Below are 27902 nucleotides of genomic sequence, written 5' to 3'. Positions count from 1 at the left end.
ACTGCTTCAGTGATGCAGTCTGACTGAGTTTGAGAGGTAGCATGTTCCATGTCTGGGCTGCGAGGTAGGAGAAGGATCTTCCAGGGTGGACTTAAGCTCAGGGGGCCGGGGGATGTTGTTGCCACTAGTGACTAGTGTGAAATGGGGGTCAGGGGCAATGGGTGCAACTGGACCCCTCCCTCTCCATGACACAGCAAATCAATGCTCTTACCTCTTCCTGCTTTCTCACACTCCGCACTCTAAAAAAATTCTTCAAATGGATTCCCCCAGAGACCAGGAAGACAGTCACCCATGCACTCATCAGCAGCAGACTAGACTATGGTAACGCCCTCTACGCCGGCACCACACTCAAACTCGCACGCAAACTCCAGAGAATCCAGAACACAGCTGCGCACCTCGTCCTTAGCCTACCCCGCCACGAACAAATCTCACCACACCTCATAACCCTTCACTGGCACCCCATAAACAAGAGAATCACATTCAAGATCCTCATCCACACACACAAATCCCTCCACAACACCGGCCCGACATACCTCAACGAAAGAGTGAACTTTCACACTCCCACCCGCAACCTCCGATCAGCCAACCTCCCCCTAGCCACAGTCCCCTGCATCCAATGCACCACCACAGGAGGCAGGTCCTTCTCCTGCCTCGTCCCCAAAACCTGGAACTCCCTCCCCACCAACCTCCGCAAAACCAAAGACCTCATTGCTCTTCAGAAAGAACCTCAAAACATGGTTGTTTGAACAGTGACCCTCCTGTCCCCTTCCCCCCCCCAAGCGCCTTGAGACCCTCACGGGTGAGTAGCGCACTTTATACATTTTTTTGATTGATTGATTGCTGGAGGTGTCACGTTTCCGCTCACCACGAGGTTGCAGAAGAGGGGGGGGGGCCTGCGTGCAGAGGCTGCAGGCAACTTGGGGGAGTCCAACAGGGATGAAAACTGAGTGGTCTCAGACTCTAGACAGCTGGGGAACTCGGCTGGCACCACTGGTTGGCTTCACCTCGGGCTATAGTCATCAGGTGCAGAGGTCACTTCGGGTGTCGGGTCCTTGTTGTTCCAGGGGTTGCAGATCCCTTTCTTGGAACTTTGTTGCAGAGCAGTTCCGCTGCTCACAGGAGTCTGAGTCTTTGTAGCAAGCAGTCAGACCTGCTGGTTTTCTTGGAGGCTCAGCTGCAGGATGAGTCATCTTTTGGGCAGAGTCCATCAAGGTCAGCAGGCAGGCCTGAGGGGCGGTTCCAAGTCACCTACTTCTTCTTTTCCTCTTCTTTGTCCACAAATCATATCTTTCAATGTCTTGTTGAACCTCTCAACAAGGCTAATGGTTTAGGGGTGATGTGGGGTAGTGAACTTATAGGTTACACCACAGTCAGCCCATGTGTGTTTCAGGTAGCCAGACATAAAGTTTGTACCTCTGTCTGACACCACCTCCTTTGGAAAGCCCACTCTGGTGAATACACCAATGAGTGATCTAGCTACTGCAGGGGCAGTAATAGTCCTCAGAGGGATTGCTTCAGGGTACCTGGTTGCATGATCGAATACAACCAGTATAAATCTGTTCCCTGATGTTGTTGGATGGTCAAGGGGACCAACAATGCCAATCCCTACCCTTTTAAAGGTAACCCCAACCACTGGACGTGGAATTAAGGGGGCCTTTGGGTGGCCACCTGTCTTGACACTGGCTTGACAGGTGGCACAAGAGTTACAAAACTCCTTCACCTTCTGGGAGATGACATACCTGGCCAATAGAAGGGTTTTACAAACCTACTCAATGTTTTTGCCTTGCCAAGATGCCCAGCTAGGGGGATATCATGGGCCAAACTTAGGAGGAACTCTTTAAACTGCTGAGGCACTACCACTCTCCTAGTGGCCCCAGGTTTGGAGTTTCTGGACGCACTGAATAGGAGTCCTCCCTCCCAATAAGTCCTGTAGAGCCACTGATATCTTCTTTTTCCTGGTCAGCAGCTTGCTGTCTCAGGCGTTCAAGATTGGCACAGGTCCTCTGTCCCTGGCACAGATCCTCCCTAGAGGGTCCCCCTGGTCCTAATAGCTCTGCCGTGTAAGGCCCAAGCTCCTGAGGCTCAGTTTCCCTCTGGGGCTGTCAGGTCTTCTCCCTGAGGAGAGGGGACCTGGTCTGATGTCTGTTTAGAAGCTGTCTTCCCAGACGTTTTGCTTTTCCTTTTGGTAGGCCATTATTCCAGACTCCAACTCTACTTTTCACCCTAGGCCTTGTTTTGTGCTCTTGTTTTTAAACACACCCATTTAGGGATAACTAGCATAGCTGCATGGGTCTTTCTTGCAACCTCAGCCCATGCTGAGGACTCCAGATTTCCTAGCAGACATTGTGCAGGGATTGCAGTAGATACACCCCATTCTTCTGACCAGTAACCCCTCCCCATTCTAAGGATATGATCGCCATGGGATGTACCTTAGCCCAATTATCCACGTTGAGGACTGTGTATGTCTCACCAGTTTGATATTGTTCTGATGACACCAGTTGCACAGTCACCATGGTGACACTGGCACCAGTGTCTCTCAGTGCTTCAACTTGAATCCCATTAACATGAGGTTGTTGTCTGTATCTTTCTAGGTTACTGGGCCAGACAGCCAGGGCAACTACATCTAACCCACCCTCTGAGACTAAGGTTCCCTCAGTAAGCTCACTGATATCATCAGGGCCTACTTGGAATCCCATCTGGAGACTTATCACTGCATTTACTGCAGGTGCACTAGAGGCATTCCCTTTGTTGGGACATGTAAGATCTCCAGTTTGGTGTCTCTTAGTTTTGCAGTTATGGCACCAAGAGCTAGATGTATCAAGGTTTGCATTAGCAAATACCAAATAGCAATTTTTAGCGAATCGCTAGCTGGGATTCGCAAAATGCGATGTAACAACACCATCGCAAAATATTTTGCGATTTCTTAAAATTTGCAATCGCGAGTAGCAAATAGCGATTCGGTAAAATAGCGAATTGGTATTTTGAAATCGCTAATTGTGATCTTTCTATTCTGGAGCAGCTTGATGACATCACAACCAGGAAGTGAGTCAGTGCATGCTGTTTCCAGAAGCCTGAGCCACAGGAGCAGGCAGAGAGACCCAGCACAGCACCAGGGAGGCACTCAGGAGAGTCAGCCAGGACCAGAAACTACTATGTTCACTGATGGGAATGGGAAGGACAAAGGAGAGAGAAAGCGCAAACTGAAATTCAGTGAGAAGGAATTGGATGTGCTCACAGAAGAGGTGGTCAAGAACCATGACCAGTTATTTGGAAAACAGTCACTACAGGTCCCAGAATGTGAGAAGAGAAAAATGTGGACTGACATCCACACCAAAATATGCGAGGTGGGTGTTGCGCAGCGTTCCATCGAGGAGAGTGCAGTCACGACTTGCGCTCACGTGCCAAAGAGAGGGTAGCAAGCAGGCTGAAGGAGGCAAGGAGCACTGGAGGAGGACCACCCACCCTGACACAGTCCACCTCCATTAAAGACATGGTGGAGTCAACACTGCTGCCTGAAGCTGTTAGTGGTGTCACTGACATTGACACCTCAGGCACACCCGGCACCAGCAAAGGTAATGGCAGTAATGAATTGAGTCACCATATGTGAATGTACAAATGCCCCTTAGAAAATAGCAATGGCACTATGCACAGTGATAAGTAGTCCATGCCACATATTACATATAACACAACAATGCCTTATGGGTGTGGTAGTCCATACCCCTAAAGTGCATCTACTACATAAATAGCAAGATAGTGTACAAATCAAACAGATAAATAACACAACAGACAATTAGAGATACTATGCCAGGGTAAATGTTTATCATTTAAGTAACTGTGAGAGTACAAATCTAAGAATGACATGCTGCACATTGTTGTTGCAGATGTTCTGAGCCCTAACGCAGCAGAAAGTGGAAATGGGGGCAATGATGAAAGTCAGCCACAGTCCGATTCAACCACCAGTGAGTCCATCATACAAGCACCAACTAGACGCAGGGCAAGAGTGCTACCCCTCCCTGAGTTAACCCTGGACTCCGATGAATTGCCTGAAGAAGTACACACACCACCCCCAGAGGTTAGAAGCACCGACAGACAGCAGGCCCTGCCCCAGCATCAGTCCACTCCCCTCAGGAGGCATCGTGAAGAAGGCAGACAGTGCACAGAGGAAGTTGAGTGCCCATCACTGTTTGGTGGCCTTGAGGCCTCCATGCTGAAAGTGCAGTGCCCGCAATGTAAACACATGGGATCCATGCACAGGCAGTTCGAGTCTCTCATGTGCAAGCTGCATGAGGGACAGCAAGCTGCAGCAGAACACATAATGAAGATGACAAATGCCATTAGGGAATTCTGCCCTGTAATGCAGCAGGAGCATGTTACCCACCATAGGCGCCATCACCAATTGATGGGCAGGTTGGATGGGTTCAGCAGATCTGTCAATCGGCTCACCACCACAACTGCTTTGGTGTCACGACGTGCTGTGGGCATGCAAGTGGAGAAAGCACATTGCAGTCAGACGTTGCACGAGGAGTGGTGCAAATCACCAATGTATTGGAAACAATGCAGACAGCCCAGAGTGCTACAAACAGCGAACTGGGTGATAGGGATAGTGAGGAACTCTTCTAGCCTCAGCAGTGTCACAGCCCCTGTGATGGATCCTAGGCGTCGCAGTTCCAGACACAGTACTGTCTCTGAACCCGCAACAAGAGGTGCCACTGAGACCACTGAGCGTTCAAGTGGAGTGCGTGGACGTAAAAAGTAATTTGGAGAAGTACAGGGGACTTGCATATCATGTAGCAATTCAGTGATACTATGATGTAAATAGTGTCACACTGTAACTGGGACCTGATTGTGTATACTGTATACCTATGTCCTATTCACACATATATTACCTGAAGTCAAGGCAATAAATGTGCTACCTACAGCAATAAAAGTAGACGTGATATTGTCATTACTTACATCAGAAATAGTTGCACGCAATCTCAGCATGTCTTTGTGTGCCCTCTGCTGCACTGCTTCTGTCTGCTGGGTGAAGGGGAGGCAAGGGATCGTCATCCTCATTGGAGTCAGGCTCTGTGGGTTCCTCTGGTATGCTTCTCATCGTTGCGATGTTGTGCAACATAGCATATGTGGCCACGATTTTGCAGGTGTTTTCCGGACTGTATTGCAGTGCGCCACCACTCTTGTGCAGGCATCTGAAACGACTCTTCAGCAGGCCGAAGGTCCTCTCTATCACGCTACGTGTCCTCCTGTGTGCTGCATTGTACCTCCTTTCACCTGGCATGGAAGCATTGAGATAGGGTGTTAAGATGAAGAACCGCACTGCATGTACACTGTCTCCTAGAATGACAGGAGAGTAAAATGAGCTATTGTTATCTGTGACATCACATAGACGTTATGCAACATTGTTAACTACATGTGTCCCATAAACTCAGCCAATGACATGTGAAAATTGGGCTTCCTGGTAGAAATTAAATGTTGTTTTTTCCAAATCCTGTGGAGGTTTGGGGAATTTTATGTGGAGATGGATTTTGGTTAGCATGGCATATAGGAATGCATTAAAGAAGTGTGAAAGTGCACTTTGAGAGACACCTCCAGCTGCTGCTATGACCCCCTTGAAAGCTTCGTGAGGCTAAGAGGTGCAGGGAGCATAATACCTGCACATGAGCGGGTATGGCATTGGTTTTGTGTGTGATTCACTGCAGTAGGGGTTGTAAATCAGATATCAAGTCAAGTATTATGGCTGAGTTTAACCTGTACTTATTGAAAGTCTCCTCCTCTGTCTGTTCAAATAGGTAATGCGCACTCTAAAAATGCGCTCCTGTCTCCTCCTCCCTCTCCTCAAACCTGCCAGGATCCTCATCCTCCTCGCCATGACGTAGAGTGCAGCCATTGTGGAAAAGAGCTGATGCATTCTGGGCCTCTTTATATAGGTTGCACTTGTTTACCACCTGATTTCAATTCGTGGTAAATTGCACGTGCAAAAACCCATTTTGCGACTAATCGCCATTTGCTAATGTTTGATACATTGAATTGCGAATCGGTATTTGCGAATCGCAGTGTGCGATTTGCATTATCCACTCACAGTTTTAAGGAATCGTACTAATAGTACTGATGTAACTTTTCCTCCAGAAAAGTACTCAACAGATGCTCTTTCATTAATAAATTGCGAAGCCCTTCACAATCATGCACATTGTTACCTTTTAACCAGCCACCGAGTGTTTTCCCTCAGAAGTCCACAAAATCATCCCAGGACCGACTCTGGGTTTTTCAAGTCTCCCTGAATTTAATTCTGTACTCCTCAGGAGTAAGCCCAAGTCCCTCAAACAGGATACCCTTCATGAGATCCTAGGGCCTCGCATCTGCCTCATTCAGTGTCAGGAGTCTATCCCTGCACTTTCCTGAGAACAGTTCCCAAAGGAGAGAGCCCTGGTTCTTTTTGTTAGCCTCTCTGGACACACAGGTCTCTCAAAGGCTGTGAACCACTTGGTGATATCATGACCATCCTCATATTTGGGGACAATCCCTTTGGGGATTTTAGAGTCAGAGTGCCCTACTCTGTCTCTAGGTGTTAAATTGCTGCCACCGTTCATGGGTGCTAAATCCATTTCTCCTCTTTCCCTTTCTGTGGCCAATATCCTGTCCTCCGGGGCAATTCTTCAAGCCGATCTTTCCATAAGAATCTCTTCCTCAGAGTTCTGGGGTAAGGTCAAGCTCCTTATCCACACCCTCTGTGGTATTATTTTTTTATTTGAAAGTTGGGACCTTTTTGAGCTAGAGAAAATAAAATCATAACACAGTTGTTAGAAATGGGGTCTTTGGTTGACAGTCAGGTTACCCTCTGTTCAAGCAAGGACCCTCACTCTAGTCAGGGTAAAAGAGAATCACCCTCAGCTAACCCCTGCTTACCCCCTTGGTAGCTTGGCAGAGCAGTAGGCTTAACTTCAGAGCGCTAGGTGTAAAGTATTTGTACCAACACACACAGTAACTTAATGAAAAACACTACAAAATGACACAACACCAGTTTAGAAAAATAGGTAATATTTATCTAAACAAAACAAGACCAAAACGACAAAAATAAATCCGACATACACAAGTCAAGTTATGAATTTTTAAAGATTAAACTAAAAAATAGCGCTTAGAAACAAAAATGCTTCGATGAGATGTTAACACGGCATCGTGACGGAGTTGTTCCCAACAAGCCGACACCAGCGGCGCCGGACACGGAGTCGTGCAGACCCCCAAGTAAAGTACCTTTGGTGAAGAGTGAAAACAAGCCGATGCACGAAGTCGGGGATAGCGGCGCCTGTGCGAAACGTTGAATCCACGCACTTCGAGCGGCGTCGGTCACGACGTGGTGCGGCGACTTCCATGGAGTCGCGGACTTAAGCGGGGCTGCTGCGGCGTCGGCCCTGCGAAGAGCGTCGCGTTCCAGCGAAGGTCACGGCGTCAGGTGCAGGCGGCGTTACCGTATTCAGCAGCGGCGTCGGTCCGAAGTCGTCCGAAGTCGATTTCCTTGGATTCCACCAGCTTTCCTTTCAAGGGCTCAGGGACTGGATAGGGCACCACTTGTCTGGGCAGGAGTCTCTCCAGAGACTCCAGGTGCTGGCAGAGAGAAGTCTTTGCTGTCCCTGAGACTTCAAACAACAGGAGGCAAGCTCTAACTCAAGCCCTTGGAGATTTCTTCACAAGATGGAAGGCACACAAAGTCCAGTCTTTGCCCTCTTACTCTGGCAGAAGCAGCACTGCAGGAAAGCTCCACAAAGCACAGTCACAGGCAGGGCAGCACTTCTTCCTCGGCTATCAGCTCTTCTCCAGGCAGAGGTTCCTCTTGGTCCCAGAAGTGTTTCTAAAGTCTGTAGATTTGGGTGCCCTTCTTATACCCATTTTAGTCTTTAAAGTCACCTTTCTTCAAAGGGGACTCACACCTACTTGTGAAAACCTGCCTTGCCCAGGCAAGGCCTCAGACACACAGCAGGGGGTTGGAGCTGGCATTGTCAGAGGCAGGCACAGTCCTTTCAGATGAGAGTGACCACTCCACCCCTCCCTCCTAGCAGAGATGGCTAATCAGGAAATGCAGGTTACACCCCAGCCCCCTTTGTGTCACTGTCTAGTGCGAGGTGAAAAACAACCCAACTGCCAAACTGACCCAGACAGGGAATCCACAAACAAGGCAGAGTCACAGAATGGTTTAAGCAAGAAAATGCTCACTTTCTAAAAGTGGCATTTTCAAATGCACAATCTTAAAATCAACTTTACTAAAAGATGTATTTTTAAATTGTGAGTTCAGGGACCCCAAACTCCACATGTCCATCTACTCTCTAGGGGAATCTACACTTTAATCATATTTAAAGGTAGCCCCCATATTATCCTATGAGAGAGACAGGCCTTGCAACAGTGAAAAACGAAGTTGGCAGTATTTCACTGTCAGGACATATAAATCACATTACTATGGGGGTCATTCTGACCCTGGTGGCCACCGACCACGGGAGCACCGCCAACAGGCTGGCGGTGCTCCCACGAGCATTCTGACCGCCGCGGTTCAGCCGCGGTCAGAAGCGGAAAGTCGGCGGTCTCCCGCCGACTTTCCGCTGCTCGGGGGAATCCTCCATGCCGGCGGAGCGCGCTCCGCCGCCATGAGGATTCAGACACCCCCTACCGCCATCCTGTTCATGGCGGGAAACCCGCCATGAACAGGATGGCGGTAGGGGGTGCCGCGGGGCCCCTGGGGGCCCCTGCAGTGCCCATGCCAATGGCATGGGCACTGCAGGGGCCCCCGTAAGAGGGCCCCAAAAAGTATTTCAGTGTCTGCTTTGCAGACACTGAAATACGCGACGGGTGCAACTGCACCCGTCGCACCCCTGCAACTACGCCGGCTCAATTCTGAGCCGGCGTCCTCGTTGCAGGGGCATTTCCTCTGGGCCGGCGGGCGCTCTTTTGGAGAGCGCCCGCCAGCCCAGAGGAAATGTGTGAATGGCGGTGCGGTCATTTGGCGGCGGGACTATGGCGGACGGCCTCCGCCGTCCGCCATAGTCAGAATCAGGCCCTATATGTCCTACCTTATCCATACACTGCACCCTGCCCTTGGGGCTACCTAGGGCCTACCTTAGGGGTGCCTTACATGTAAGAAAAGGGAAGGTTTAGGCCTGGCAAGTGGGTACACTTGCCAAGTCGAATTTACAGTGTAAAAATACACACACAGACACTGCAGTGGCAGGTCTGAGACGTGATTACAGAGCTACTTATGCGGGTGGCACAACCAGTGCTGCAGGCCCACTAGTAGCATTTGATTTACAGGCCCTGGCACCTCTAGTGCACCTTACTAGGGACTTACTAGTAAATCAAATAGGCCAATCATGGATAAACCAATTACATACAATTTACACGGAGAGCATATGCACTTTAGCACTGGTTAGCAGTGGGAAAGTGCTCAGAGTTCAAAAGCCAACAGCGACAGGTCAGAAAAAAATAGGAGGCAGGAGGCAAAAAGATTCAGGATGACCCTGCATAAGCAAAAAAGTCCAACAACAGTTTTTACAGTCTTACCTAAAGTACGTTTTCAAGATTTTGAAACTGTTAAGCTACAGGGACCTAACCAGTGCCCTAACTGTTACTTTTAAGAATTTGTAAAAAAATACCCAATTCAAGAAATGCAATTTAACTAAAAGCAATTCTTGGATTTACTTGTGCAGTCACTTATTGACCAAGTGTTATCAGCAAATGCAAAGTCGCAGACCCCACAGCTGTTCCACCAGTGTAGGAAGCTAGCTCTCTATAGAATGCACTAAAAAGAATTACACCATGCAGAGAGTCCAGTGGATCCTTAATTGGTTTGCAGAGGTAAAAGTAGATAGAATTAATGCTCTATTTGTGGCAGTGTAGTCGAGCAGTTAGGCTTATCAGAGGGTAGTGCTAAGCATGTGTTGTACTCACAGAGGTGATAAATGAGGCACACACTCAAGGAGTAAATCTGAGACCAATTTAGAATAATACTTTTGTTTATATATGCTTTAAACCCAAGAACTTTGTACAAGTACGTTTTCAAGCATGCTTTTTAGTTTAAAAAATCAACAGTGCAATTTCAGAGTTCTTCAATGTTAACCTATGGAGGAAAACAATGTTCCGCAAACACACGGTTAACAACGGCTTACAAGGCCAATCTCAGGTAGTTAAGGTAAGTACTGGGCACTGATCAGAACTACACCAGCAGGTCACTCTGGGCAGCACTGTAGCGGCCGGGTGCAGGGATATAGCAAGGCGTTGGGTGCCCAATGGTTTTCTATGTGATTTGGTCCTCGTGAGGCTGCAGGCTGTGGCTAAGAAGCCAGTCGGGAACAGCAACTAGGTAGGTTGTAGACTTGAGGTGCTCCAGGATGTAAGTGCACCTTTGGTCCTTTATTCCAGGGCCCAGGGGTGACAGATGCGGGCGTGTCCTTAGGCATCGTGTTTCTCTGTCCAGGAGCACTCGCGGTCAGGGGGTCCTGTGTGTTGAGGCTGCAGCATCGTTGGGGAGTCCAGCAGGGGTGAAACCAGGGTGGACCCGAGCTCAGGGGAGCCAGAGGATGTCGTTGGTACCAGTGACCCCCCTCAGATTGGGTCAGGGGCGACGGATGTAGTGTTTGCTAGAGGTGTCGGGTTTTCTCTCACCACAAGGCAGTGGAAGAGGGGACCTGCATGCAGAGGATGAAGGCAACTTGGGGGATTCCAAGAGGGGTGAAACCTGAGTGGACTTCGACTCTAGGCAGCTGGGGAACCTTGCTGGCACCTTTGATTGGCTTCACCACGGGTCGAGGATTTCGGGTGCAGGCGTCACTTTGTGTGTTGGGTCTTTGCTGTTCCGGAGACTGCAGAGTCCTGTATTGAGACTTTGTTGCAGAGCAGATCAGCTGCTCATGGGAGTCTGAGTCTTTGTGGAAGGCAGGCAGTCCTCCTGGGTTTCTTGGAGGCTCAGCTGAAGGATGAGTTGTCTTTTTGGGTAAAGTCTATCGAGGTCAGCATGCAGGCCTATGGGGCTGGTTCCAAGTCAGCTGCTTCTTCTTTTTCACTTCTGCAGGTGCTACTCCTCTGTGTCCTTTTCTTCTTAGATCATCAGGATCTAAATTCTAGGGTTCAGGAGTGCCACCTAATTAGTCAATTTAGCCAATGAGCTGACCATCTTTAGGATGACTACACCCTTCTTATGACAACTTCTGCTGGGAAGTGGGCATAATCCTAACCCTAGTGGCCTAATTCCTTCCAAGCAAGATAGAGGAATTAAAAAAGTGGTGTCCACTTCAGGTTATCCACCTTACGGGTGGGACTGGCATGAAGTGGGCACACCTCCTAATCTGACTAATTCCCCACCTGTTCTGCCACCAAAAGTGGGGTCAGGACAGGGGGTCAGTCATCTCTGCCATCTGGAGAGACCTGCATCACCTTACAAAGGCAGCTAGGCCTTTGAAGCTCCCCTCCCTTGAATGTCCATCCTGCCTCAAAAGCGCAGGGTCTCACCTAGGGGGCCCATAAACATGTCTAAGGTGGCTGAACCGGTCAGGACCAGTTAATCAACACAATAATAGCTGGCCGGTTTTCAAGGGGCATCTCAAAGGTGTCCTCTGGGTGCAGTTATTAATAAATCCCTCACTGACATCAGTGAGGGTTTATTAATCTGAGATGTTTGATACCAAACATACCAATGTTCAGAGAAGCCATCATGTAGCTGGGAAACTCGTAGTGACCAGTGTCCAGCAGATGCACTTAAAATGGCTTTCCTTGGTCACTTACTATGTCTGAGAATTGACAAAGACATCACAGGGACATATCTGCTTGTGCGGATATGCCTTCACATGTAATATAATACACCCTGCCTTAGGGCTGAAAGGCCTGTTAGAGGAGTGAGATACCTATATTATATGCAGTGTTAGGGGATATGGCACACATGTTGTGTTTTCACTTTTGTCTGCACCAAGACACACATCCTGCAATGGCAGCCTGTCATGTACTTGGTGAGGGGTCTCCTAGGATGGCAGAATTTGTGTTGCAGCCCTTAGGGACCCTCCTTAGTACCCCAGGCCTTAGGTACCAGGGGTACCATTTGCTAGGGACTTACAGTGGGTGCTGAAGGTTTTGCCAATTGGGACAAATGACTGTGCAGTTTTGAGGGAAAGAGATCTAGTACTGGGAATCTGGTTGGCAGGAACCCAGTGCTCTTTCAGTCGAAATTACACCAGAAACCAGGCAAAAAGTGTGTGTGTGGGGGTGACCATGTCAATAGAGGCACTTTCCTACACCAACAAAGGAAGAAACGTAAGTAAAAACAATCTGTGCTGTTTCTCTGTGCATACATGAATGAAAGTGTGTGAGTGAATGAGAGGGAATGATATGGAGTGACAGTGTGTTATCTTAGTGGGCTGGAGAGCGTCAATGAGAGTGAAAGAGTGGAAATCAATAAGTGAGTGTGAGAGAATGAATAAGTGAAAATGAGGACGAGGGAGTGAGTGAGTAAAGCAGTGTAAGTTAGGAGGTAGGAGTGAGTGAGGAGGAGATTATGAGAGGGATTGGGAATGAGTCGGGTGCCTCTATCAGTGGTGCAGCAGGTATATTTGCACCATGCTGCACCATCAGAGAAGAACACCTGTACCCCAGGAGTTCAAATCTGAAACCCTATACACCAGTAGTTGTGAGTGAGGGTCAGTGATTGTGAAAGTGTCAGTGTGTGCAAGTGCACGTGTGAGTGAGAAATGGTGAGTTTGAATGTACGGGTACATTTGTGTGTGAGGGCACCTAAGGCAAATTTTGGAAACAATGAGGTGACCCTGTGGCAAGTATTACACCCCATCACCTTCAGGGATCACCAGCCGCCATTGGCTATTACCCTGTGGGCCACCCTAGCATCTCTCCAATCCTCACCTAAGAAAGAACCCAGATCTTTCTCTGATGCTAACCTAAGTGAGTCAAAAGTGTTGCATGGGTTATTCACTATTGTGCAATAAATCAGCAATATTTGTTTACATCCAATCTAATTTGTCAATAATCTATCTTCCAAAGGATTGAATTCAGGAAGCTTAGTCAATGCCGAGAGGTACGAATGTTGGACAATGGTGAGCTGCAGATAACGGAAGGCTTGCTGTTTGTGCAGGTTAAAGGAAGTCTGCAGTTGCACAACAGGAACCATGCGAGGGCCCTCTAGCATGGAGCTGGCAATCAAATCTCAGCCTCCAAAGCCTTCAAGAGTCACAGAGATTTTAAGGGTGACTCCTTCCCACAGTGGGGTCTCTCTGGTAAGTTTCATGTGCCAACCCAGGTCCCAAAGAGTTTCTCCCCAGGGCTCCATAACTCGCCTTGCTACTGAAGGAACCTCTAGTGGAATGCAAGCCCTGTAGCAGTAATGGAAGAAATGAGTGTCACCCATGGCCCATCTCTCTGTGGCAACACCAGGATCTGACTGTGGTAAATGTAACCAATAATCACTCACCGAGAGGTATGCTGCCCTGTTGTAGTACCGGACATCTGCAGTGCCGAGATTCCTGCCAAATGGCAAATCTAGGTGTCCACCCAGCCATATAAAACTTCGGATCCATTTAAAAAAGGGTTGTGGGATCATGAATGGGTAGCGAGGTAGTTGATACAGCCACACCTCAAAGGGTTCAGTGGCTAACTCTGGTAGTCAAAGGAGGAGGCCCCAGACAGTGTACTCTTAGCGATTACCCAGACATGTATTGAGGCACAGCCTGCTGAATAGAACAGTCAATGTCTTGAACCAAGAGTCTGTTCTTGATGGATTTCGTCAGTTCTGTTTCTCTGGTGTTCCCAATCCAGGTGTATTTCTTCCCTCTCTCAAAACAACCAGCCTGCTTTAGGAGGCCCTCAAAAGGAAGCTCAAACAAAGGATCTGGTTACTGGGGTTACAATCTCTTATCCTAGGTGCCACCACCACCAGTAGTGTTTATCTGCCGGTTCGTGAGATATATATCTTCAGGGCCCCTCTCCCAGTTGTGTGTGTGCCTGAAGCCATATTGGTGGTCATACTGATTAGGGGCATTGATTCCAGGTACTGGCTAGCATAGTCTACTAATACCAGGATATGTTGGTGACCCCGGGCAGAAGGAGTAAAGGGTCCCACCAAATCCATATCCGCTCTAGTGAAGAGGACATTGATAATTGGGAGTGGGAGCAAAGGAGCTTTTTTTTTTTTACATGAGGATTCATGTACTGACATCAGTCACAGGAAGCACCTTGTTTAGCAACATCCCTGTATACAGCAGGCCAATACAATCTACCTGTTAAGTACTTTAACGTGTTTTCCTTTCCATAGTGGCCCAAGCCCATCTGATTTTGGGCTAGATGTAAGACCTGTTCTCTGAACAGTTGCGGCTCATGGGGGTTACCAGGGGCGGGCGGCTAGTATTATTAATATAAACATAATATTTGTTTTTTTTAGTAACTAAGCGGCGAGCCGCCACTTCTCCATTCTCTTAGCAGGCACAGGCTCCCAGCCTGCCCTGCAGCCAATCCTGGCACTGCTCAGAGCAGTGCTAGAATTGGCTTGGAGCCCAGCCAGGAAACTCCCAGGAAGACTGGGAGCCTGTGCCTTTTCTCTCCAGCCCGGCAACACAGTGCTTGCCTGGAGAGAGCACAGTGCGCATGTGTTTGGCCGGACCGAGATGACCGGCCAAACACACATGCGCACTGAGGGGAGTGCACAGTGCACTCCCCTCATCCCTGTCATCCCCCATGGCCCCGGCCCTTTAACAACGAAAGGATAATAAACTCAAGTTTATTAGCCTTTCGTTGTTAAAGATTTGCAGCGGTTGCTGCTGGCGGGGGGCGATGCTCCCCCGCCATAGCGGAGGAGCCGCTGCTGCCTCTGAAGTGGGTTGGTACCAGTATCGGTTCACGTGCCTTGGTTCCCACATGCACAATACCATATACAACCTTTTCTCTGTTCTAAAATGGGGTTCTACCTGGTCAGTGTCTTCTTCGAGGGCTATCTCCCAGGCATGTATCAGTGTGTCATCATCTCGTCGTGCGGCACGCAAGCTAGACTGAGCAGTCCAGCTTCTTTTTAGATTCAAAACAACGAAAGCGGGATGAGAATTGGATGAATACCTATACTTTCCTGTTTCTATCATTTTTTTCTCTTTCGTTTTCTTTTTCTTTCCCTTTTTCAAAGGCATTTCTATTTCTGTCTCACTAAATGGAGCTTCTTTCAACCACGAGACCCTTGTATTTTTGGACCCTCCTAAGTAATGCTCAAACTGGGTGTGATCTGTCCCTATAATTACTGATTCTGGGACGAAGGGTAGAACACCCACCCTTCTAAGATGGCGATCATCTTCCACATCCAGGAATACCTCGGCGACATGATAAACTTTATTCTTGCCATGTACGCCAGTGACACAAACCTGTTCCCCCTCCCATTTGGTCCATCATGGTGCAATGACATCCTGTATCTAAGAGAGTCTGTTGTACCCTCCCGTTAAGGTGCATCTTCTTTTTAAACCAGTTTTGTGGCAACCCTGTGGCCAGTATCCAACCCTGGGAGTAACCTAACTTAAATAGGTTCCACAGGGAGTGCCCGGTGGGGACATTGTCCAGCTATATAGCCCCACTATGCACAGTTATAACACTGTGGACCGTATCATCTAATCCCTGGCTGTGTCCTGGCCGGTGCTTAAGGGTTAGCGGGTGGCCTGCTATTAGCACGGGGTATCCCTCTGTTTAAGGAGTAGGTAATATGTTGTGTGTTTGCTTTGAAATCAGGGGATCGATGGAAAGCACAAGACAGCTACTGCAGTGGCTGAGGTCAGATTTGGATGTTGTTTCATCCAGTTCCAGGCACTTATAGCCAATGCGTCCATATACTTTTCCAGAAACACCTTCTCTGTTATCTCCTTTACACTAGAGGTATTGGGTTGTAGCCACTGGTTACCCAGGTCTCATATTCTGTGATAGAGAGTCCTGGGGTTGCTCCCATGGTCCATTTCTCCTTTCTAAATTTGGCCCTATAATACTGTGGGACGCACCCCAATCGCTCTAGTATGGCCTTTTTATATCTTCATATGATGTAGTCCCGGTAGGATTAGCAGCTTGATAGGCGGAGTGTAGCTCACCTGACAATAACGGGCGATATACTGTCACCATTGTTCTTGCAGCCAAGCAGCAGTTGAGGCTACACGCTCAAAGTTAATAAAATAAGAATCGGGCTCATCCCACTCTTAACATTTTCGAAACACAGACCACGGCACGTTAGGTCTCACTCGGGTGCTAACAGTGGCATCTGTTAGTCGCAGAAGGGCAGTGTCTTGGACCTTTTGTTTATTGGTAAGTAGTTCTGCTTGTCCCTTTAAGGCTTCCCGAAGGGAGTCATGGTCTCGTTGGGAAGCCGGCGCTTGCTGCTCCACACTAGCTGCAGGGGCATCTGTCCTTCAGCTAACTTTTTTAAATCAAATTTTATTAGTGATTTTGCATAGTGGTCATATTACGCAGAAACAATATTTCAATCTTCCCAAAACCTTATCATTTGTCATCCCATGACAGTCAAATACAAAAAAAGGTGAAATATCTTTAAACTAGTCCCAACCCCTCCTCCCTGTTCCCCACCGCCTTTCTTGAGTAATTCCCACTAGTATTTCTAGTTGTTGATCTGTGGTCCGGGGGCCATTGAACTATAACAGCAGAAGTTACAATTGAAGGTCAGATACAGCCATAAGGGGAATCATTTTATGGATTCGAGTAAGTTGGTCCTGCGCTGCTCAATATTAAGTGCACCCGACCCTTTCCAAGTCATCAATCTCCTAATTATTGGAGGCCTGCGACTGGGCCAATGAGGGCCTTCCCATCTGGTTCCTTCAAGCTGTCTACCAGAACTTCCCAAGCTCTGGCCACGTCTATGGGTCTGCGACTTCTCCTGGCTTCTCTAAGTAACGCTTCCCCTGCATATCCAGCCCACCTTTTTAATTCCCTTCACCAGACTCCAAAGCAGGGACCTCTTGGGGCCTTCCAGTTTTGTCTTTCAGCCAACTGTGTTATCATCTCACCCAAAAGCACAGGTTGTGTTATGGTGTTCGACACAAGGTTATCCCACTTCTGACACCACTTGTGGTAGTCAAAGGAGGGGGCACCAGACATTGTACTCTTAGTGATAGAGTTTATTGCTACACAGACATGTATTGAGGCACAGTCTGCTGAATATAACAGTCAATGTCTTGGACCAAGAGTCTATTCTTGATGGCTTGCTTCAGTTCTGTCCCTCGGGTCTTCCCAATCCAGGGGTATTTCTGCCCTGTCTCCAAATGACCAGTCTGCTTTAGGAGGCCCTCAAAAGCAAACCCAAAGGACCCGGTTACTATATCTAGGTGCCACCACCACCAACATTGTTTTTCTGCTGCTTCGTGAGGTATATGCCTTCATGGACACTCTCCCAGATGCATGTGTGCTTTAAGCCAAAACACACACCTTGTGCCTTTTAATAAATTGTAGCACGTGCCCTTTCTCCTTTAGCAGCCTATGCCCCACCAGCCCCACCAAAATGAGCATGAGGCTGCTGGCATTGCCTCTGGTGCCACAATCCATTTCCTGGGTTGTGACGTTGGGACCTGGGGCGTCCAGTCCACTCATTTGGCCGCTGGATGTGGTAGCATTGTATGGCTTCTCTTTGGTTTCTGCTGCCTTCTCCCTGGCTTCTTGAGGGTCAAAGTAGACTGCTTCTCCCTGGCTGCAACACCCTCCGACACCCCTCGTCTGCTCTGTGAGGCCGATTCCTCGCTTATCCTCCAAGGCTTGGCTCCCTCACCAGATTCTCCTTGTCCTGCAAAGGTGATTGCAGCAACTCTGCTCAGGATCTTGTTCTCCGTCCGCCTTCTTCTTTCCTTTGAGTTTCTTCAGAGTTGGGCATGCTTCTCTCTTCCCTCTGGCACTCCAATGACCTATAGTCTCCGTTGTCTCCGATTTGAACAGACAGGGGGCATCACATCCTCCCAGGCTCCTCCCCTTCAAACACTTATGCGCTGAAATCCTTTGTGCACTGCCCGACCTCGTCAGCCATGCCATTGTTCAAGGTGTCCCGTGAACATCCTTATACGAACGTAAAGAGAATGGGTGCAGCCCTGTCTCGCCCCCCTCTCAATACAAAATTCTGACGAAAACTCTGACCTAGTTCGAACCCTAGCCCTTACATCAGTGTACAGGAGGCAAATATACTGGATAAAGGTGTCGCAAAATTTGGCTTTGCTATGATTTGTGAACAGGTAGTTCCGGGCCACTGAATCAGAACTTGTCTAATTCGACCATGAAGTGTGCCAAGAGGCTTAATAGTTTGTCTATCAAAGCCAAAGCATTGTGGTGTCTGTGTATGTTGTGTCTAGTACACTTTCCTAGATGAACTTAAAATGTTTTTTGATACTACTTTTCGATAGTAGGTTTTTTGTGTATCTTTCTTTTTGAGATATTGATACTGAATGGTAAAAGTAGGTTAGGAAAAGTAAGATTAATTACTGTATTTTTGCGGTTTTACTTATGATCTTTCTGGGGTAGAAGAGCTTAGGTTTTTCTTGAGTCTCAGGACTTCAGAACACAGTTGTTCATCTAACAATCTGGTGTATTTCCGTTTCCATGTCCCTTGAAATAGTTCTGTTTCTTTTTCTAGATTACCCAGGAGGCCTTGGGAGGCCTTCTTCAACGTCTTCAGACCTGTCCCAATCAAGAGTCATCTTACTACCCTCCTTCACGATGTCAAAGCCTAAAAAGCATGTTCCTTCGCTTGGACACTCAGGTCTGGAACTAAGACATTGATGGGGTTCTTCCAGGAGCACTTTGCGTTGCTATGTTGTCAAGTACCACACGGTCTTCTTTCTGCACCAACAGACCCCGCAGAATTGCCACTGCGCATTGGCACATGTCTTCTGTCCATCAGTTTGACCACAGCTCTAGCAGGAGCTGCTTCATTCCCTCTGGTTATTCTGTGCTGAGCCCCATTAATTATCTCCATCTTCAAATGACTATGTTACTTTAGTTGCGAAATCGTACTACATACTCACCAATGCTTCTTCTTATGTCACCGTTGTATACATTACTGCCCGAATGTCCGTGGCTCGTTTCAGAATTATGCTAACCTTAAAGCAAATTTCCTCTCTCTTTGCACCCTCTCCATGGTATTTTCCCCTTAGCAGTGCCCTTATAACACTATTTCCATTGCACTGTCATTAAGCTTAGATCTATTCACTCAGACGCATCTAAGAGCCTGATTAAGATATTGGCGGACACGTTACTTGGTCACAACAGTGACGGATATCCCGTCCGCCAAAATCTAAATACCATTATATCGTATAATTCGATTTAGATTTCGTATGACGTGATAGTCATCACCATTGTGATGGAGTAACTCGTCCACCAATATCTAAATCAGGCCATAAGTGTATAACTCTCCTCAGCTGGTTTCTTGTGCTTGCAAGATGTTGCCCACCATCTTCACTCACTGGGGTTTTTCTGCCCAGCAGTTTAAGCTGATGCAATTTGCCAGTGGATTCGAGGGTTGGCATCCTCACAATAATCCTTCCTGGTCACAGGGCCATCTTAATTCTCATGACATGCCTCCTCCTCTGCCAGAAAGGGCTCCCAACTGCCACTAGAGTCTTGCTGCACTTTTACTCAGGTCCTTTAGACACCATCACCAAAGTGTGGAAGTTGGAGTGTGGGGTGTTTATACAAGAGTCCGGAGCCCCTGAGGTAGGAACTGAGATCTTGATTTCATATTAAGCCCTTAAGTTACAGCATCAGCAGGTACATCCTTCCACGGCTCCATCCTCCCTCCAACTGGCAGCGGCTCCAAGCCTCTGCTCCGCACCACACGCCAACGTCCCATGAGGTCATTCACTCTCAGTATTCCAGACACCAGCTCAGGCACATGGAGGAGGACACGACCCTACAGAGATGGCACTTCATCTCCCTCTAGCAGTTCATGCCTTTGTGTTTTGCGTTGTGGCAGGGGCAGAGTTCTGGAGTTCAGAATTTCAAGAGGCATTGAGGTGATGGCCAAAAGGATCTGGGGCCATATTATAAATTGTGCCCCAGGGGCTCAACAGGAGGGTGCGCCCACTTTCTGCACCCCATCTGCACAGTGGTCTTATACAAGGGGCCGCAGACGCTTGTGCATCCCTTCTGTAATGCTAATAATGCTGGTGTTCATGTAGAGCCAGCAACATCATGAGAGGGCGTTCCCTCACTTGCACGGGGGCGTGGCCCTTGCCTCTGCGTACATGATGTATTACCGGCGTGGGCTCAGAGTCAAGCATGCCTTTAGGAGGTGTACTCCAAGCGCTCTTTCATTGCACCTCTTAAAAGCAGCCTTCTGGATGGTAGAAGTGGCATCCCATTTACCCCCTAGATATCCCCTTGCAGGCAGGTGCAGTCACTCACTGCACCCACTTGCAAGGGGATCTTTATACCTTCTTTAAAATGCAGGCAGGCTGTGAAACACAGAGTAGCTTTGAAGCCATCACCCCATACTTCACTTGAATACACTATCCCCATGCCAGCACAATTTTGCAGCTGCACTGGGGCACAGCATTCTTTGTAATACAGCACACTGTCCCTTTCTGTACCCAGCATATGTTTTCAAATGTGTGCCAAGGTGCAGCCAGGAAAAGTGCACCGTAGTCATAATACGGCTGCAGGTGTCAAACACCATGACTGAAAGCGTCTTCATGGACAAGTTTGATGTTTGAGACTTTATTAGTTGAGGAAGTTATGCAAAGGCCTCCAGTCAATGTGCATAAATGAGAGGAGTTTTACATGGGAGTAGGTCAGTCTCCAGGCAGTGAGCGTGGACCCTTGGGTGTCAGTTTTCATTCTGGGCATCAAACGATGGGTCATCCTTGTGAGAGCCTGTTATATATATGTACCACTGAAACATTGACCACGACTGGTGTGAAGGTAACGCACTACAGAGCCCTGGGGCACAGTTTTGATGTCTAGCTTGCATCGTCCTATCTTTACACACCTGCAGCCTCCTTTTCTGTGGAAGTTGTGCTGTTTCACATCCCCGTGATCTGGGGTCGAATGTGGTGTTTGATGAGGCAGAGAGGGTTTTCATTTCCTTGAAAACAACCAGTGACTTCCCAGTCATACCGTGAGGAGAGTGATGGTCGTTTCTCAAAGTCTGATACAGCACATCCAAGAGGGGAGACTTGGTGAGCTTGACAGCTTGCCTGGCTTTCTGCCAGGTGGGTTGTGGGGGGAAGAAGGGCTGAATAATGACATTTCACTGTGGCGCAGAGGGGTGATTTTGCGGTTATTAAAATCCAGCTAAATAGTAAGTTAGCGTATTTATACTTTTTTATCGCCGCATTTACGTCGTTTTTTGACGCAAAAGTGGCGCAAACTTACAAAATACAATGGTATTTTGTAAATTTGCGCCGCTTTTGTGTCAAAAAATGACGCAAGTGCGGTGCTAAAAAAGTATAAATATGGCTCCCACTGGCAGTGCTCCGCTGTCCTATTTGACCCCAGTCACACGCATCACAAATGCTAAAAACATTTTATTTAGAGCAGGCAAGACCACATCTTCAGAGGTCCTGGGTATGACCGTTACTTTGGGGAATTGGTAAAATTGTCCATGACTATGAGAAGATATTTCCAGGAGTAAAGGGGTCAAAAACGTCAATGGTGGCCTCTCCCCACGCACCCTGCGTGAGCTCAGGGATCGTCAGTGGGTTTAGGGGGAAGGGGGCGTCTTTTCCAAATCATCATTGGAAAGTGGTAGAAGAACTGGAGGGATGAGTGTTTGCACTCCCCAGGCCGTTGAACAAATCTGAACCAAGTCTTGAAATCTTAGACCCCATCTTTCAGTGGGTGGAGTTTCCAAACATAGAGCCAAGAGCTGAAAGATCATGACAGCGGTAGTTTTCTTGCCACATAAACAAGTGAACATTTGCATTGATCCACATGTGGTTTCCTGACAAGATTATGCTGCGGTATAGCACTAGCAGTGTGGCATAAATGAAAGACACACGCCTCAGCAAATAGTGTGGGCGGACGTCCCTGTGCAGTCCTTCCAGTTATTTATAGCCTCTGCCCATGCCTGGCCATAGGATGTACTAGGTGCATATCCGGGGCCAAGGGATGGACAAGAGGTCACGCCGCATGGCTGATTACATCCCTCCCCAACTCAGCATTAATGTTCAACCTGTTGAGCGAAATACAAAGGGCCAGATGTACAAAAATTCAATTTTGCATTTCTTAAATAGGGACTTCATAGAAATCGCTATTTAAGAAATGCAGAATGTTGTGTACGGCTAGACCGATTTCCCAATTGTGATTCCTACAAAATTGCTATTAGGAAATCGGTATTAAGAAATCCCATTGCATTTTATCAATGGGCCGGTTATGCATTTCCTAAATAGCGATTTATTATTAAGAAATCGCTATTTAGGAAACGCAAAACCAGGGATGGCAAAGGCCAAAAGGACCCCTTTGGTGCACCCCAAAAATAGGGGTGCACCTGTAGAGCACACATATGCCTAAGGGGCATGTGTGTGCTTTATTGCAATTAAAAAGAAAAAGCACCTTGGGGTGCTTTTTTAAAATTGCATCTGGTTACCACCGACTTCAAGTCGGTGGTAATTGCATCTCCTAAATGCCTAAGCAGCATTTAGGAAATGCTTTGTACATCAGCGTAGGAATCACAAATAGGAAATCCCTATTTGCGATTTCCTATTCTGGGAATAGCAAATTGTGATTTCTACATGGTAGAAATCGCAATTTTCAATTCCTTAACATTAGAAAAGGCCATTTTGCATTTCATAATGGCCCGAAATACCGGTTCAGACCATTAAGAAATGCAAAAGTGCTTTCTACATCTGGCCCAAAGTCCCTTAGTCTTGGTGGTGGATTGGGCCAAAGACCATACCGCTTGTGACGAGAGCGGCTCACGTCTTCCTGGGTAACCAGATGGCTGTGAGACTGGTGTCCTTGTGAGCCCTGTCCAGGGATACGGTCACTGGGTGCCAGTTCCCTCAGTTCTTGTTCATCCTGTGGTAGTTCCCATGTGGTGTCATCGAGGTCCGAAGTAGCTCCAGGGGGATCAATGAAGGTTGCTTTATCGAACCATGAGATGTTTCCAGGTCACTTACTCAACTCCTTTTCTTGCAGTGACCATGGTGCCAGCCACACTGATGACTGTCCATATCCCAGGCTCAAAGGGCGTTCAGAACTTTTATCCAGGCGCTAATGGTCAACTGATCATCAGTATGTAGGTGCTTGGTTGCGTCATGTCTTCCCTTGCTCGCTCAAGCATTTGTTTCTAGTCTTGTCTGGATTTCTTCAGGGTGCTAAGGGGGTAGCCATCACCCTGGGTAGTTTGGTAGGGTGTCACATCTTTCCCCATTCAACATGAGTGACCAAGGGGCCGGAGGGCCTTGTTCAACGTGCGCATGAAGCTCTCAACTTCATCATTCACCTGTGGCCACTATGGGGTCATAAGTGGTGATAAGTCTGTGTTGTATGCCTAATCGCTTCAACAGGTCTTGGAATTCTGTCCCTTGGAAGGGAAGCCCATTGTCGGTCTTGATTTCCTCAGGGAGTCCGAACATTGCGAATGCCTTATATAAGATAAGTGTGACATTGGTAAAAGCAGTGGAGTCAATGACTTCGACAATTGGATACTTCGAATATACATCCATTAGAACTATGGTGGTCCTCCCATCTGGAAAGCTCCCAAAGTCGAGACTGACTTTGGACCAAGGCATGGAGCATGGTTCGTCTGTCATAACTGGTGCTGGCACTTTGGGTGTACCTGTCAGTTGGCTGGTCGGGCACTGCCTCACAAGGGCATCTACCGCGGTTTCAAGGCAGGGAAACAACACTTTTTCGCGCCTACGCAACTTCATCTTCCCTGATGTCCCCCATTGGCTAGTACTGCCACTCATTGTTAGAGATTGTCCCGGATCACCAGCGGGTGTCCTTGCAGTATGAGACCATCATGGGTTGCACTGAGGTCATTGCGGACCCTCCAGAATTTTGTCAGTCTTTCGTTTTCCAGGCGTGCCTAGCCATTAGCATCTTTGAGGAAATCTTGACAGGAGCCCCCGGCTACAGCATTTTTCACCTTTGCCAGAGCAACATCATCAGCTGTGGCATCTGAAATTCTCTTTCAGGTGAAGTGTTCTGGGGCAGGTGCTGTGGCCCAACACTTGCATGCATTTTTCAGCCACCTCATTAGCAGTTGTGATCTCTTCTGCAGGTTGTGGTGGGTGTCGTGAAAAAAACTCTGCCGGGTTCCTGGCACTGGGGCGGTATGTTACCTCCATGTGGTAATGTTGAAGTTGGATGGCCCAACATTCTATCCGTGGAGGGGGATGTGCTGCAGTGCTCTTAAACAACGGAACGAGCGGTTGGTGGTCAGTAACCACTCTGAATGTTCTGCTGCAGAGGAAGAGGTGAAAATGTCCACAGATCCATTTTATTGCTAGAGCTTCTCTCTTAATCTGCACCTAGCGCTTCTCAGTCTGCCTGAGCGCTTTGCTTGCAAAAGCAAGTGGCACCCATCTGCCAGGCTCTATTTCTTGGGTCAAAACAGCACCTACTGGGCTGGCGCCTACTATGAGCTCCATTTTCTTTTTGGGGTCAAAATACACCATTGTTGTTTTGCACAGCTGTGCTTCTTTGAGGGCTTGAAAGGCCTCTTCTTTTCTTTGACCCCACAACCAGGGAGTGTCAGCCTTGGTTAGGGCCTGGAGTGACTCAGCAAGCGTGGTTAGGTTTAGTTTGAACCTGTAACAATAGGTGGTCATTCGTAAGAAGCTCCACACTTGCACACCTTCCTGGCTGAAGATGTACCCAGAGAATTCAATGGACATCTGGAAGAATGAGCACTTCTCCTTGTGAAGACTTAGGCCGTGCTCCGACAGATGTTTGAGAGTGGCTCTTGGATGCTGGTGGTGTTCCTCTGCAGTAGTAGAGTGAATGAGGATGTAATTGCTCACGTTCACTAGTCCCCGTAGTCCTGATAGTGTCTCCCAGATGTCATCCTGGTACGCCTCATATTGTAAGGTAAAATGTCGAGGCAGCCTGAGCATATCAGTGAGTGCACCAAAGCTGAGGTGCAAAAGATGCTAGACCTGGGAGTTATTGAGCATTCAGGCAGCCCTTGGCTAATCCTGCAGCCCTTGTCCCAAAACCACACTCTCAGAATGGTAAAAGAGAGCTGAGGTTCTGTGTGGATTAGGTTGTACGACGGAATGCCGACTGACAAAACAACGGGTGCCTAAACAACGAGGTCGGAACACCGACCTCGTTGTTTCTACTAATGCCTTTACCACGAATGCCTTAACAACGATATTTCGTTGTAAAGGCATTCCTGGTAAAGTCATTAGTAACAGGCACCCATTGATCCTGCATGCCTCACCCCACCCCCCCAACCCCACCCCAAAACCTAAAACCCGACCCCCCCACCCCCTCACCAAAACCAAAAACGCCCCACCCCCCCAACCCCACCCCAAAACCTAAAACCCCGACCCCCCACCCCTCCCCAAAACCAAAAACGCCCCACCCCCCCAACCCCACCCCAAAACCTAAAACCCGACCCCCCACCCCCTCCCCAAAACCTAAAACGCCCCACCCCCCCAACCCCACCCTAAAACCCCCGACCCCCCACCCCCTCCCCAAAACCAAAAACGCCCCACCCCCCAACCCCCCCAAAACCTAAAACCCCCGACCCCCCACCCCCTCCCCAAAACCTAAAACCCCCCACTTACCTGAGTCGTCGCCTCATCTGCGTCGTCCTCCTCAGCCGACTCCCTTGTTTGTACCTTAACCATGCATGTTCGTTGTTCAGGACATGCGTGGTTAAGGCACAAAATAACGAAGTCGTGGTTAAAGAAAGCGTTGTTCCGCTTTCGTTAACCAGGACTTCGTTATAAAAAAGTCGGCATAAAGGATGTTTCCCGTGTGGATTATGAAGGCCTCAATACTGTAACCAAAACAGATGCTCATCCTATTCCTAGGGCAGATGAGCTAAAAGATAAGCTGCCTTATGCCAAGTATCTAAGGACCTTTGACTTGACTGCTGGCTACTGGCAGATCAAGTTGTCAGAGGATGCTAAACCAAAACCAACATTCTCCATTCCTAGGGGGCACTATCACTTTACAGTGATGCCCTTTGGACTAAGGAATGCACCTGCCACATTCCAGAGGGTGGTGAATAAAGTTCACCAAGGCCTGGAGAACTTCACTGCAGCTTATCTAGATGATATAGCTGTCTTTAGCTCCACCTGGGGGGATCACCTGGTCCACCTTGGGAATGTGTTAGAGGCTCTGCAAAGAGCAGGTCTCACCATCAATGCCTCTAAGTGCCAGATAGGGCAGGGAAAAGTGGTTAACCTGGGCCACCTGGTAGTTGGAAGCCAGATCCAACCACAACAGGGCAAAATCCAGACAATTCTGTATTGGACTGCCCCTACCACTTGGAACCAAGTCAGAGCTTTCCTAGGCCTGACAGGGTACTACAGGAGGTTCATTAAGAACTATGGCTCCATTGTAGCCCCCTTAAATGACCTCACATCTAAAAGGATGCCCAAGAAAGTTGTATGGACAGCTAGCTGCCAAAAAGCTTTTGATTACCTCAAACAGACCACCTGCTCTACTCCTATACTAAGAAGCCCTGATTACTCCAAGCAATTTATTGTGCAGACTTTTCCCCTCTTTTTGGGAAGGTTACCCCACTTTTTGCCTGCTGTTAGTATGCTTTGACTGTTTTCATTGGGATCCTGCTAACCAGGACCCCAGTGATTGTGCTCTCTCCCTCTAGATTTGGTTGCCTAGGACTTTGCACATCCCACAATTGGCATACTGGTGTCTCCATATAAGTCCCTAATATATGGTACCTAGGTACCCAAGGCATTGGGGCACCAGGGGTTCCCCATGGGCTGCAGCATGTGTTGTGCCACCTATGGAAGCCCATGCAATATGTGTCTGCAGGCCTGCCAGTGCAGCCTGCGTCAAAAGGTGCATGCACCATTTTACTACAGGTCACTGCACCAGGTCACTGTAAGTCACCCATATGGTAGGCCTTCCCAGCCCAGAGGGCAGGGTGCAGGTACTTGTGTGTGAGGACACCTCTGCATGAGCATCGGTGCTCCTACAAACACCAGCTTCATCACACTGGACTTCGTAAGTGCGGGGAAGCCATTTTATTCGTGTACTGGACACCTGTATCCAGATACATAATGGTAACTTTGAAACTGGGCATGTTTGGTATCAAACATGTCGGAATCATACCTCAATACTGTTGCCAGTATTGGCTGTATGATTCCATGCACTCTGGGGGCTCCTTAGAGGACCCCCCAGTATTGCTCCTACTAGTGTTTCTGGGTTCTGCAAGCAGCCCGCACTGCTGTCACCCCTCCAGACGGGTTTCTGCCCTCCTGCTGCTTGACCAGCTCAAGCAGGGGAAGGCAGAATAAAGGATTTACTGTGGAAAAGAGAGGCAACACCCTCTCCCATTGGAAATAGGTGTTATATGGCTTGGGAGGGGTAGCCTCCCCAAGCCACTGGTATGCTTTGAAGGGCGCATTTGGTGCCCTACTTGGTTTGCAGCAGCCCAGGGAACCCTGATCCCTGCTCTGGTGCGAAACTGGACAAAGGAAAGAGGAGAGACCACTCCCCTGTCCATCACTACCCCAGGGGTGGTGCCCAGAGCTCCTGCAGGTGGGCAGTTGTTTCTGCCATTTTGAATCCATGGTGGGCAGAGGCCCCTGGGAGCATCTGAGGAGCTAGGTCAGGTAGGTGATGTCACAGCCCCCTCCTGATAGGTGGTCACCCTTCCTGGGCTATTTAGGGTCTCCCTCTTGGGTGGGTCCTCAGATTCGATGTGCAAGATTCCGGCTGGACTCCTCTGCATCGTTTACTTCATCTCCTGGCCACTGAGACTCCAA

The sequence above is a fragment of the Pleurodeles waltl genome, chromosome 5 (genome assembly GCF_031143425.1).
Source record: "Pleurodeles waltl isolate 20211129_DDA chromosome 5, aPleWal1.hap1.20221129, whole genome shotgun sequence".
Classification (NCBI taxonomy): Eukaryota; Metazoa; Chordata; class Amphibia; order Caudata; family Salamandridae; genus Pleurodeles; species Pleurodeles waltl.
Note: the sequence above shows the minus strand (reverse complement) of the source record.